This window comes from Salvia splendens, chromosome 19 (assembly GCF_004379255.2).
Source record: "Salvia splendens isolate huo1 chromosome 19, SspV2, whole genome shotgun sequence".
NCBI lineage: Eukaryota > Viridiplantae > Streptophyta > Magnoliopsida > Lamiales > Lamiaceae > Salvia > Salvia splendens.
The window spans coordinates 17,868,165-17,881,969 of record NC_056050.1 but is presented as its reverse complement, the minus strand read 5'-3'; the positions used below and the strand labels follow the sequence as shown (position 1 = coordinate 17,881,969).

Sequence of the window (13,805 nt, the reverse complement as noted above, 5' to 3'; positions counted from 1 at the left end):
AGTGTAGGGTGTCTCGTGAGCTTCACTCATGATCTCGTTCCTAAGTGTCTCCTCATTGGGTACGCATAGTCTCCCTTTGAAAGTGAGAGCATTATCCGCCTCTTCGCGGTAACAATCCCCTTTTCCGGTCCTCACTCTGAGATGAATCTTTTCCAGGGCTTCATCGTATCTCTGGGCGTCAATGATTCTGGCTCTTAAATCTGGTTCTATGACCAAGGTGGAAATCTTGCTGTCCACTGTCTCCGGGGCTCTTACCATCTCCAGTCGCATCTTGGCGAATTCCCGGATAAGCTCTTCCTCTTGTGTGAGGAAGGTAGCCATTTGAGGCGTAGTCTTTCTGCTCAAAGCATCTGCTACCACATTGGCTTTGCCTGGGTGGTAATTTATACCACAGTCGTAGTCTTTGACTAGTTCCAGCCATCTGCGCTGTCTCATATTCAGGTCCTTCTGCTTCAGCACGCGCCCGAGTCCGACCTTCGATGCATCTGTATACACCACCTAGTCGACTCCCGCTTCCGGCACGGCTAGAACTGGTCTTGTTGTCAACTTTTCCTTTAGCAGTTGGAAGCTTGCTTCACATTTTGGAATCCAGTCGGTTTTAACTCCTTTCTTGAGCTGTTAAGTCATTGGCCTTGCTATCTTAGAGAATCCTTCAATGAATCTGCGGTAGTATCCCGTGAGTCCTAGGAAACTCCGAATTTCATTGGGCGTCGCTGGTGACTGCCAACGTTGCACGACTTAAACTTTAACAGGGTCCACTCGGATCCCTTCTGATGTCACTATGTGTCCAAGGAAGTTCACTTCGCTAAGCCAGAACTCACACTTGCTGATCTTAACATAGATTTTCTCGGCTCTTAACGTTTCTAAAGTGGCCCTCAAATGTTTCTCGTGTTCCTCGTGTTCCTTCTCGTTCTTCGAGAAGACTCTAGCTCCTTGCAGCTGATCGAGAAGATCGTCGATTCTCAGCAAATGATACTTGTTCTTGAGTGCTAACTTGCTCAACTCTCAACGTTCTCTCCTTCTTCATGAAGAATACTGATGCGCCCAAAAACGATACACTGGGTCTGATGAAACCCAGGTCTACTTATTCTTGTAACTGGATCTTAAGTTCTTCTTATTTCTTGAGCGCCATTCTATATGGTGACTGAGATAATATGACTGATTCAAGTCATTCCTTTAGTAATTCATTTCGTCTGGGTGATGAAGCTATTTCTAATCTTAGATTTCATCGCCAGGTATTGAGTTCTCTAACGCTTGCATCGATCGTAAAGGTAGTCATTGAGCTGCCATAATGATCTCGTAACCTCTCGCTCAGTTGAGGTAGTCTACTTTTATCGTTTTCAAGATGCTTTTGTGTTTACCGCGATTCTTTGTCATGATTTAGCATAGACTTTATTCTACTCGCATTAAACCTTGAATACTGAATCTGTGCATGTGGAGGTGTTGGCTTCTTTCTCCCAATGCTACCGTCTCCATGCTCTTTTGGTTCGACTGAGCGATTCGTGGTGAAATAATCTGGCATGACTTTCCAGAGTGATCTAGATCTCGTGTCTAGGTTAACACAAACTCTATCGACAGCTCCTTTCTGAGCCGCTTAATTTGGGACGTGGCATAGCGTAGAATACTTCATCGCGTATCATTGCCAACGTTTGCCCTTGCTCTGTATTATAGGGCTCTAAATCGATTCTTCTGCGATAACTCTTTAAAGGAGAATTTCGGTTCTTCCTTTCACAGTAGGGATGGTGAGGGTAGCGATGCTATCAAGCTTTCCTCTTTCCCGAATGCTCTCCAGATAATTTCGTATCAATAACTCGATGATTAATAAACTTAACTTGGATAGGAACTGATATCACACAGAAGAAGTATGACTGAAAATCCAAAGGGCTCTCGAATACCCAATTGGACAAGAATAGCATTGCTTGTTCAAATCATATGAATTTTCGTCGATATTCGACCTTGAAGGCAAGTACTGAGTTCAATGGAGCTTATCTTGTCCATTCAAAAAAAAAAAAAAAACTACGGGTTCAACTGGTTTTAAATGGACTCATAGAAGTGGAGGCTCACCCTTGATGGGAGCTAGAAATAATCATGAGATAGGTCATGAAAACTGGATGGAAATGAACTAACTGTAATTTCCATAGTAAGCTGCCAAATAGGACAGTACAATTGTCCAATCAAATTGAAAGGATTTGAGCATCAAGGATAGTGGTTCAAACACGTCACCGCCCAAGATGATCAATCGTGAAAAATTTAGAAACATAGGCGGTTGCAATGAAGGAACATTGATCATGCTTCAAAGGCATCTTGATATGGGAGAACAAAATCACATCAATGATTTCATAGGTTCATTAAGGCAACGCACTGAAATGAACTATTCAGAAAAATCAGCTAGGGCAAGCTCATTAGGGAAAGGTGCAATATGCTTGCCTTAACTTCGAGCTGCAGAAAAATTCCGAGACTAGGAATAATACATGTACTGGAATCGAGGTCGAAAAAATTTCACCTTTGTAAGATCTCAAAATAGGGAGGTAAAAAGTTCCAGCACCACATGAAATTCCCTGAGGAGAATGTTTAACTGTCTTGATCACTCTGGGGATCACAACGTAAGCATCGTAAGAATGAAATTTCATTGCATAGGTCCAAGAAATCGAGATATAAATCTCCAATATTGTGGCTCAAAGGAGGCAACAATAAATAACGATGCCTGGAACATAAGAGTATCCCAAATTTGGGAACTGAAACTGAGTCACCGCTTTCCTGAAGAGAATGAAAGTGGCGTACTACTTGCAGAACGTGAGTCAATCAAAGGTCTTAATAGCCGACAGGACATCGTTGTCCCGGAGGTTCAAAGAATGTCTGAGGAATACGCTCAATCCGAAGATCATAGATATGAACAACTGTAGAATTTAGGGTTTACGACTGTAGCTTAAATAGTCAAAACTTTACTCTTTATGTACGATGAGTCAAACCTCGCACAGAAAAAGGAACACTGACATGGTACTTGCGAGTCAAAACTAGAGTCTGAATAGACGAGGGTATCGTCCTTGGAAGGACTCTTAGAAAGAATTTCATTGGGAATCCAAGTAAGTACTATTGATTATAATCATCGGTTCTAGTTATGTGACACTCCCTTGTTTTTCTTGTGGAGCTCGCACATGACAACCGCGTTCTGGGAAACCATACATTCCAAGATGGGGTTCCTCGTGCTGTTAAACTGATAACCGCAGCTGGAGGTCATACTTTCATATCGTTCTCGATAACTTAGAATGCTGATTCTGGTAAAACATTACATTCTCCATCGTGCTTCGTAGCACGCTATAAGTATCGCTTCTGGATCACGTAGCCACTTGGGCTTGTTATGCCACATTAGATCACTTTACTAGATCGCGGGTACGATCTCTTTCCGTGTAGGGATGCATCTCCCGAACAGGCTTGAAAGTAAACTATTTTCGTTATAACTTGGTCTTTGTAAAGACATTGGGAACTTCTTGGTTCATCGTCTAGTATACATATATATATGTATACTATCTGTGTGCTTAAAAGAATGGACTTCCTTTAATTGCTGTCTATAAGTAGTACAATAGTACTTTTTGGCTCGTCTTTTCTTTCTCATAATTCCTTGGAATTTGAAGCTTGCCCAAACTGATGGGTTTTAGTTGGTCTTGTCGCCCTGGAAGGCGGTAACAAATTCTCGTTCTGCTAGTACTTGGTCCTATATGTCCCACCTAAGGTACTTCTCTAAAGCACTCTAGGTTCGCATATATAGTCCACATGACACTTATACATTCATGTCAAGCTCATAAGTCACAGATACTTTAAGCATATCTCATGCGAAGTATCAACTATCACGTTGCATCTTGCAAAAATCTCAAATACACATTTTCGTTCCCAAAAAGGGCTGTGAAAATTCTTTTCTTTTTTTTTTGAAAATCCCATGAAATTCATTTTCATTCTTAAATGAAAAAAATATTTTTCTTTCTTTAAAATTTTCTTTTCTGGACGAGCGGGCGTAGGCCCCTGTTTCTGCTGCAGTTGATCGTGTCGAGCTGAGGTGTTGGGATCTTGTACTTAACATTGTGTTCATCTTCTAGCCTAGTACTATCTTTTCTGGACTGAGGCTTAGAAGGAAGGTTCTTGGGTCAGAGCGAAAGAAAAGTGCTCTGATACCACTCTGTCACGACCACATCTCCCTAGTCAAAGAAAGTGTAGCTTTACCGCGAATAAAACATACCGAAACTGTCTCAACTCATCATAAGATGCTTAAATCAAAAGAAACATTGTCTGAAGTGTGTTGAGGGTACAAATCATGCTGAATCAGAGTAGTTATGAGAAATTGTCTTTGTTAAATGAATGTTCTGAATTTGCGCAACGGAAGAGTACCAAGACAGATGTAATATGTATGAAGACATACTACACCCACTACCTTCCTACTTATTTGGTATTCTGTCCCAACACCTCCTCGGCTTCGACAACAATCAACCTGCACATTAAGGAAAACAAAATGCAGGGCTGAGTACTTGATGCACTCAGTGGGCTCATGCCGAAAACTGTTTTTCTTTTAGTTGTCAGCCAAGCTGAGTGAACGCGGGGTTTTACTGAAAATCTATCCCGGTCACTAAAATCTGTTATTTCTTTCTGAAAATAGACTGCAGTCATTTAAACTTCTGATGATATGCCATATCAGCTGCGTGAATCGGGAATGTGGCCACATTCCACGACCACTGGGCCGGCCAACCTGGCGCTAGCTCATGACCCACGGACCGGCCAACCTAGCGCTAGCTCACGGTCCCTATGTGTACACTAGTCCGAGTAGGGTTTGAGGTCGACTTGGCGCTGGCTCACTGCCCTACTGGGACCCGAATTCGATTTAACAGATAGGCAATCACAAAACAAAACATGGCATGACAACTCATTCAAATAATCATGTTTTCATATAAATACACTTTAAAAGAAAGAGGAGAAAGAAGCCCACCTCAATTGCTTAAACTCTTGCAAAACGGGTGCTTTTCTTTGCTGAGATTACGCGTCGAGCGACGACGTTCCTTTACAAAAATTAATATACCTAAATTAGGCTTTAAGAAATTATTTATCTTACATGTATGCATGCCTAAGCGTGTGCTTATTATTTTACTTCTTGTTAAATCTTTCATTAAATCGGCGATTTAATTTATTCTGAGTCTGGCCGATCTGTCCGGGTATAATAAATTCCCGGATTATTTTCCTTAAGTAGTTTGAAATACTTACTTGGCTAATAAAATTCCCATCTAATTATTTACTGAGTACTATTTCAACACAGCTTAAATATTTCTCTTCTTCCGTGGCTTAGGGAAATTTCTCTTCTCAACTCTTGCATTTATTTAGAGCTGTGGTCCAACAAATTTACTCATGCGATAAGGCCAAATTTAATTTCAAAAGTAGTGGCCAAAATTCCACATCTTTTTTTTATGGCTTAAAGAGATTAAGTCCCATGGCCCCTAATTTAATTATTGGCAGTGGCCCATATCAATTATTAATGGGCATGGCCCAATTGCTTGAGAGTTTCTTATGGCCCAAACCCTTAACTTAAATCATTGCCCAACAAAAAATTTCACTAATTAAACATGAGTCCACAAAAAAGGCCCAAACTAAATACTCCCCCACATCTTTCGGTCTCCCTCATTTCTTCAAAAACAAATCCCCAATTTGGGATAAAAATAGACGCCCTACATTTCATTCCATCTCTTTCCCCTCCCGGCAAAACGGCGGCGCCTCCACCCTCTCGCCGCCGCTCCGTCACCGGCATCGAGGTGCTCCTGTCACTGGAGAATACACAGCGGCGGCTTGTGAGCCATCACTCCAGCTCCTCCGCGGTGCTGCCGCCGGTGGTCACCTCTCTCTTGCTCTTGGCTCTCGCATCTAGTCGCCTTCGACACTTCTCGCCGAAATGTCAGTCGCAATACCAAACCCGCCGGCGTGGGACAGCAGTTGGTCTTATCTCCGCCATCGGTCAACCCCTCCGTCGACCTAGACTCGGAACTAGCCAAAGCCTCACCGACGCCTCCGTCGGTAGAACCGCCGTCACCATCGGCTGTACGTTTCACTCCTGGCAGCTCGACGTCTCGGACAAGAGCCAATTTCCGTCCAAGCTAAGTCCCTTGTTAAATTCTTTCTAGAGTAGTTATTGGAAAAGATTGAGGAATTTCTATTACACTGTGCTTGAGCATTAGGGAACCGTTTTTCTTAATTTCTGTTGTGGCTTATTCGATTTCATGGAGGGGTTGAGCCTGTGGTAGTTGTTCCTATGTTACCGATCCTGTTCTGATATGGGGTTTTAAGGCATACTCCTATGTTCTTGAGCTTTTGTGTTCCTAAGTTCTCAAGTCCTAGTTATATGCTTGTCTATATGATGCATATAATTTGGTTAACTGAGTTTGAAGGGAAGAGGTTACCTTCACTGAACTTGTGCTGCTCTTGCTTACTTCTGGCCTTGTTCTCCCTTGCTGCCTCGGTTCTTCCCTCTCTGTGACTCACTGTGTTGCTATTTCCTTGTGACAATGAGGGAGGCAGAGGCTGAGGCCTTTTAAACTTGTGGCCTAACTGAAAGCCTGAAAAAAGGGCTAGTGTACTTGGCTGGAAGGTAGTCCTTGCGGAGCTGATTTGGCTGTTATTTCTGCAGCCATTCCGCAGAGTGTACTCGTGTGGCTGGACGAGCTTATAGCTCCTGGCTATGCTCTGATTATCATAACTGATTTTGGTGTTTTGTGCTGCATTGTACCTCGACCCATTTATGAGTCTCGTCTCATTTTGCAGGTACTAGCTGGAGTGCAGGTGGCTGCTGGTTTGGCTGGTGTGAGCCGTGGAGTGCAGGGGTAAAGCAGCCTCTTTCTTTCCTTTTTTCGGTAAGTTTTGGTCTTCAAAGCTTAAAGTAGGTTTGTTTCTTATCCTTGTTTATTTTGCCAACTAAAAGCTTTAGTGCCTTATGTAATCTCTTGTTTATCTTGTAGTTTCTGTTAGGGACAAGAGGCTGCCTCCCCCTCCGACTGCTGTCCCGTCGACTCGGCCCAACGGCCGTCGGAAACTTGGGCTAAAACAAGCTAAGGAGAAGGCCGTTATACCTTTCCTCCTATTTTGTAATAGTTAACTAGGGTGTATTTCATTTCCTTTTTCTCCCAAAGTAAAACTGTAGATTATTGACTTAGCTCGAGGTGTATACTTTATCGTGTTACTTAATAAATAAACGATCCCTTTTACTTCCGTGCCTTAACGGAAGTTCTATTGTGTGTCTTTTGAATACTCAAGGAATAACAAATATTCTTTCGTTCATAATGCAAAAGTAAAAGCTGGTATTTATTTCTCAAGAGTTCTCGAGAATCTAGGTCTCGGCTATTACATCGAACGCCAAGATTTTGAACTTCGACAGGTCGTCCACTTTCAAAATTCGTAAATTAGTAGTTCTTTTGGTATGGGTTTCCTCTGTAACCCAAGCACAGACATTGTTTTGGGTTTAAAATTATGGATTCAGGTCTCTTATTTCCTTATGTTATGGCAGATTCACAATGACAAAACGACGTCGCCCGTCGCGCTCTAAACCTACACAAGCTGCAGGTATAATTGCGTCACTTGATTGAGTGTATAAAATGAGTGTAAAATTGCTTCATTTTTTCGACATCATTTTGGCTTGCATTGTGCATTCATCTTCATATCTGGTTAATGACTAGAATGGTAATTGCATGACTGCTATGTGCGCATTAGATAATCGAAAATTTACATTATTGATGTGTTGGGGTGCAATATTTGTTAAAGATTTTGCATTGTGTACCCGGCTCTTTTGATGGTATGGGGAAAATGGTTATTGGAAGATATGTATGTGCTTTATTTGGTTTAGGCAATGCATTATTTATCTGTTAATTGTCGTTATCTCCAGTATAAAATGCATTATGAGAGGTATTGTGTCTATGGCTTAATCAACTCAATTTCAACTTACATATGTGCATTATTGGCTTAGGTAGTGCATTATGCAGTTTGTAATTTTCATTATACGCAGTATATTATGCATTATGGGAGGTATTGTGTCTATGGCTTGATCAACTCAATTTCAACTTACATATGTGCATTATTGGGGTTAGGCAGTGAATTATGTAGTTTGTAATTTTCATTATATGCAGTATATTATGCATTATGGGAGGTATTGTGTCTATGGCTTAATCAACTCAATTTCAACTTACATATGTGCATTATTGGGTTTAGGCAGTGCAGTATGTCGATATCCCAGATGGAAAAATGAATATAATAGACCACAGCTTGGCAGAACCTCACGTATCCTTCAGCGCCAAGTATGGCCACACACCCTCTACTTCTGGTACGTACTGCGGTTACTCGGATTTGTTGCATCGTATTAAACAAAATTAACATTATATTGATTGCTTACACACCTTTACTATTTGTTGTAGAAAAAGTTCACGGCCGATGCACTTACCAAGTGCAAACAACCGAAAATGGCAGGGCTCGTACGACGCTGCAGTACCCATTTGGTGACAATGCCATGGAAGAACAACGTAGTAACAATGGAGATGGGGGTGTATGTCATGCGTCATATGGAGACGTACTTCGGGGAGAAGAAGAAGGATTGGGATTGCGGCCTGAGCGCAAAAGGAACAAAAAGCTTAGAGATGTTTAGAATCAAGTTTGGAAGGGCACTCCTTACTTGTGCGCATAACACCATAGGTGCCGCAAACCAGTCTAAAGCCACGCGGTATTAGAGAGAGACACCTGTCAAGTTCAACTTCGAACGGTGGGTCGAGAATTATGGGCTGGAGCTAGTGAAAGTTTTTGTGACATCCCTAACCCGAAACATGCATTATTTTGCATATTATCATATTATATTGTCATTTCATATTAAATTGTAATATTTTTGGGTTTATTTACAAGCTGATACAACATTTAGAAAATAATTAAAAAAAAGGATAAACATATAATTAAAATAAAAGTAATGCATAGTGTAATTATGTACACGTGTTGACCATTTAGCCATACCACTAATCTCATGCAAATTATTTTTGGGTACGTAATCACTAATATATATTACTATATTATTTGATATCATTTAGGGGAGAAAGTTTTAAAATTAATATTGTGGTAGCCGACTCAAAATTATGGATATATATGACTAGAGTTAGGAAGGGATTTTTTTAGAGGAAGTCTACGAGAAAGTGGTAGACTAAAAGCCTCAGCTCCTAATTACAGAATTGAAGAAACAATGTTCAGATAATGTTTTGAAAAGGCAGTTTAGCATACTAAATCAAGCCAATTTGGCGAAGAAAATGATACACAGTCCTAAGTAGAATCAAAGGCCCAATTAGAATATCTACAGTAATCAGGTGTGTATAAATCACACTTTTAATTTTACATGTTTTATTTGCTTCCTTGTTAGGTGTTAAACAAAATGAATGATTTGATTATATGATGTGATCCAATATGATTATGTATTATTTGATATAATTTGATGGAATATGATATGGATATGTTATTGGTGCAAATGATATGTTTATGATACCGATTATGTGAATCATTGGATTAAAGATGGTCTGTGACGGTTTTGCCCTGGATCTGAAATCATAGTGGGACCTTCGGGTCAATCATATTGGGACCTTCGGGTCAAATCACAGTGGGACCTTCGGGTCAATCATATTGGGACCTTCGGGTCAAACATATTGGGACCTTCGGGTCAAATCACAGTGGGACCTTCGGGTCAAATCATAATGGGACCTACGTGTCAATCATATTGGAAATCCCGGGCAGATTCCAGGCTTGACTATTACAGAATAATAAACTGAATAGAGTGGCATATGCATATGAATATGAAATGGTTTGTGTTTAAATTATGTTGTATATTATTTCTGATTATATGTATTGACAAAGAATATGCTTGATGTTTGTATCATGTGAGATTAAATGTGGAAATTTATATATACTGAGTTGTGGATCATATAAACCACTAATTTTTTCAGGAATAAGATAGCAGTAAGGTTTTGACTAACGTGCGTCATAGGAACTCCACGTGTTATCAGGTTCGGCGGCTGACGCATATTAGCAACCTTCTCCTCCTCATCATTTTGCATGTAGATAAATGTATAGTATATAGAGTGGTGAGAGGGTTCCACTACTGTGTAAAATGTTTTGAAATATGTACTTGATAAATATATAATTTTAAAATTATATAATATGTGTGTTCTATGAATTAGACAGTGTATTGATTGCTTTTATGATAAGGGATTTATTTATAGTAAGTGCATACGTCAGAGGGGTTGAGGTGTGACAGTATAGGTGGTATCAGAGCGGGGATAGAATCCCACTGGGACATGGCATTCATGAATATCATAGAAGTTTCATTTGCATTTGTATTATCATAAACATGTCTCACCAAGGAGAGAAGGGTCAGCCGCCCTGCATCATCAGTTAACTGTAAAAACATCTCATATACATGTTGCATCATATGGGGATTACCTAGGCTTTTGGAACAAAAAGTACATGGACCAATGATGAGTCAAAGAGGTAGAAACATTAAATAACACCGAAAAATGGAATTGTTGACTTTATGAGACTACTGATCCAGCCGTGACTGAGATATGGTTGAAAAGGATAGAGATCATGTGTTCAATCAGATGAGTTGTATGTCTGAAGAACGTTTTGATTATACAGTGTCTCTTCTTTGAAGCAATATTTACTATTGGGCAGAAACAGTCCCACAATCTATGATACAACCTCTGGTACTCAGTTCAGATAATTTTTCTAGAGAATTTAATAATAAATATATGCAAGAAGTGTATTGTGATGAGAAGTAAAGAGAGTTTTTGTCTTTACAAGGAACTATATTTTTTGTTGATTACGAGTTGACATTGTTTCAGTATACACGGTTTATCTAGACTACGTGGTGTGAGTTAATTCAGTTGAGCTGCCAGCGAATATTGATTCTCTTATTCATACACAAATTTGATATTATCATGGGTATAGATTGGTTGTCACTTCATCGAACTAAAGCAGCTTGTCATGTTAAAGAAATGGTAATATAATCATCGAGACGAAATCGAGTGATATTTAATGGTATTGACCAATTGCAACTTGTCTTATATTAGCTACATCAGCTTTTCAATTTATTCGAAGTGGAAATCTCTCTGGATTATCACCTGATCAAGAGACAAACTTCACTATTGAATTACTACCAGGTACTGTATCTATTTTTATTCATCCTTATCAAATGTCTTCATTAGAGTTTCAACTATTATTTAGTTAAAAGAGTTGTCAGACAAGAGATAAGTATGACTCAATGTTTTACTTTGGAGAGCACCAATATTATTTTTGAAGAAGAAAGACGACACACTGCGGCATTATATACACTATTGGAAGTCGAATCAAGTGACTGGGAAAAATAAATATCTATTACCGAGAATAGAAGACTTATTTGATCAATTTCAAGGTATGTAACTAGTTTTCGATCAAGATATCATCAGTTGAAGATAACTAAAGAGAATGTTGCAGAGACACCATTTTAAACTCAGTACGACCATTATGAGTTTTTGGTTATGCCTTTCGGACTGACGAATGCACCTGCAGCTTTTATGGCACTGATGAATAAAGTATTTCAACCATTTTTGGATCAGTTTGTGATTGTTTTTATCGACGACATATTGGTCTACTCGCGAAGTACAGAGGATCATGTTAATCCCTTGCAGTCAGTATTACAAGTTCTACGAGATAAACAGCTTTATGCAAAGTTGAGTAAATGTGAGTTTTGGTTAGATCATGTGGTATTTTTGGGACACGTGGTGTCAGGTCGAGGAATAGAAGTGGATCCACAGAAAATTGAAGCAATTGTCAACTGGAAAGTGCCAACTACAGTCACAGAGGTTCGAAGCTTCCTGGGTATGGCTGGATACTATAGACGTTTTGTGGAAGGATTCTCAATTATTGCGGGATCAATGACAAAATTATTACGGAATAATGTCCCTTTCATATGGAGTGAAGAATGTCAGAAGAGTTTTGATGAGTTGAAGCATCGATTGACTACAACACCCATATTGACTATTCCGACAGGTATAGGAGGATTCGTTGTGTACAGTGATGCTTCTCGGCAGGGACTTGGTTGTGTATTGATGCAAAATGGAAAGGTTGTTGCTTATGCGTCACGACAACTAAGAGTGCATGAAGTTTCATATCCTGTTCATGATCTGGAATTGGCAGCTGTTGTTTTTGCTTTGAAGATTTGACGTCATTTATATGGAGAAACTTTTCGAATCTTGACAGATCACAAGAGTTTAAAATATTTAATGAGTCAGAAGGAGTTGAATATGAGACAAAGACGGTGGATGGAGTTGCTTAAAGATTATGATTGTACCATTGAATACCATCCGGGGAAGGCAAATGTTGTTGCAGACGCGTTAAGTCGGAAGTCAAGCAGTATGGTAGCACACATGCAGATGACCCCATTATCAGAGTTGATTGCTCTTCGAAGTTTGAATGTAAGATTACAGCTAGATACGAGTGAAGGGTTAATAGCGACTCTTGAAATCCGACCGGTGTTGAGACAACGATTTCATGATGCTCAAATGAAAGATGAAAAGTTTGTAGAGTTTATTAATGAGGTACGAAAAGGTAAGGACACACCGTTCATTCTACAAGATGATACATTGATGTTTGGCACTAGACTGTGCGTACCAGACGTTGATAATCTTCGGCGAGAGATTCTAGATGAGGCACATAATGCTCCTTATGCAATGCACCCAGGAACAACAAAGATGTATCATACTATGCGGCAACATTATTAGTGGCCAAAGATGAAGAAAGAAGTGGCAGAATTTGTTTCAAAGTGTTTGACGTGTCAACAGGTAAAAGCAGAACATCAAGCACCTGCCGGTTTATTGAAACCTTTATCTATTCCAGTTTGGAAATGGGAGCGTATCACGATGGATTTTGTAACGGGTTTACCGAGGACACAGAAAGGGAATGATGCTAGTTGGATTATTGTAGACAGATTAACTAAATCAGCACATTTCTTGCCTATACGATGGGGTTGTTCGTTAGACCAGTTGGCTGAAATGTACGTGAGGGAAGTAGTACGCTTACATGGTATTCCGATATCCATTGTATCAGACAGAGATCCGCGATTCACATCCCGATTCTGGGAAAGTTTTCAGACAGCCATGGGAACCCCGACTACATTTTAGTACTGCTTTTCATCCCCAGACAGATGGTCAGTCAGAAAGAACTATTCAGACGTTAGAAGAAATGCTTCGTGCTTGTGTTATTGATTTTCAGGGTTCATGGGATAAGTATATTCCGCTGATGGAGTTTGCTTACAACAACCAATATCACAGCAGTATTGGAATGGCACCGTATGAAGCATTGTATGGCAGAAAATGCAGAAGTCCGGTATATTGGGACAAAGAAGGCTTGGAAATTCTAGAAGGACCAGAAATTATTCAGGAAACTGTTACTAAGATTGATATCATTAAAAGCAGATTGAAGGCGACACAAGACAGACAGAAGAGTTATTATGATCAGCATCGGAAAGAGATGGAATATGAGGTTGGAGATAAAGTTTTCTTGCGAGTCTCACCTTGGAAAGGAGTAATGCGATTTGGACATAAAGGTAAGTTGAGTCCTCGTTATATTGGGCCATATGATATTGTCGAAAGAGTTGGACCGTTAGCATACATGTTAGCATTACCTCCAGAGTTATAGCAGATTCATAATGTTTTCTACGTCAGTATGCTTCGACGTTATCGATCTGATCCTTCCCATGTTCTGAAAGATCCTAATATACAGATTTC

General features: G+C 39.9%; 1 pseudogene; it reads right to left on the bottom strand.

The window, feature by feature from the left end:
• Positions 1–13,805, bottom strand: part of LOC121778320 — a 45,153-nt pseudogene that overhangs the window by 8,852 nt on the left and 22,496 nt on the right.